Source organism: Xyrauchen texanus, unplaced genomic scaffold (genome assembly GCF_025860055.1).
Source record: "Xyrauchen texanus isolate HMW12.3.18 unplaced genomic scaffold, RBS_HiC_50CHRs HiC_scaffold_148, whole genome shotgun sequence".
Lineage (NCBI taxonomy): Eukaryota > Metazoa > Chordata > Actinopteri > Cypriniformes > Catostomidae > Xyrauchen > Xyrauchen texanus.
The window spans coordinates 55,001-55,990 of record NW_026265850.1 but is presented as its reverse complement, the minus strand read 5'-3'; the positions used below and the strand labels follow the sequence as shown (position 1 = coordinate 55,990).

At 62.8% G+C, this 990-nt stretch overlaps 1 pseudogene; it reads left to right on the top strand.

The window, feature by feature from the left end:
- Positions 1-905: 905 nt before the first annotated feature.
- LOC127641762 (uncharacterized) overlaps positions 906-990 on the top strand; it is a 152-nt pseudogene continuing 67 nt past the window's right edge.

Sequence of the window (990 nt, the reverse complement as noted above, 5' to 3'; positions counted from 1 at the left end):
CCGATATGAGCGAGACTCCGGCATGCTAAATAGTTATCTGACCCCGTCGCGGTCGGTGTCCAACTTCTTAGAGGGACAAGTGGCGTTCAGCCACGCGAGATGGAGCAATAACAGGTCTGTGATGCCCTTAGATGTCGGGGCTGCAGCGCCACAATGGGTGGATCAGCGTGTGTCTACCCTCTTGCCGAGAGCGGGTAACTCAGCTGAACCCCACTCGTGATCGGGACTGGGGATTGCAACTATTTCCCATCAGCGAGAATTCCCAGTAGCGCGGGTCATAAGCTCGCGTTGATTAAGTCCCTGCCCTTTGTACACACCGCCCGTCGCTACTACCGATTGGATGGTTTAGTGAGGTCCTCGGATCGGCCCGCCGAGCTCCTCGCGGGCCTTGGCGGAGCGCCGAGAAGACGATCAAACTTGACTATCTAGAGGAAGTAAAAGTCGTAACAAGGTTTCCGTAGGTGAACCTGCGGAAGGATCATTACGAAAGGCTCGGGCGAGAAGGCGGACGAGCCACACACACAAGCGAGGCGAGGCGGGGGTGGTGGCGCTCCCCGCCCGAGGCGGACGCGGCGGCCGTCCTCGACTGTTCGAGGTCACCCGTTACAACCCGGTCGCGGCGCCGGCGCTCAGCGCCGTGAGGAGGGAGGCGGCGGCGGCCTCAGCGCGACCACGGCAGCGCCGCTCGCCTCGCTCACTCCCCACCACCGCAGCGTCGGACGCCGGCACGCGCCGGCCCAGCAGGTACCCTCCAGGCGGGCCGTCTCCCCAGGCGGCCCGCCGTGGGTTCAAGACCCGAGCCCGACCTCCCGCGGGGAGGAGGCGAGGCGCCCGCCGAGGTCTTCCCCCAACCCCTTCTGTCTGGGATGCGATGGCGAACCAAACCAATGTCAAACAAAGAGTACAACTCTTAGCGGTGGATCACTTCGGCTCGTGCATCGATGAAGAGCGCAGCTAGCTCGCGAGAACTAATGTGAGTTGCAGGACACA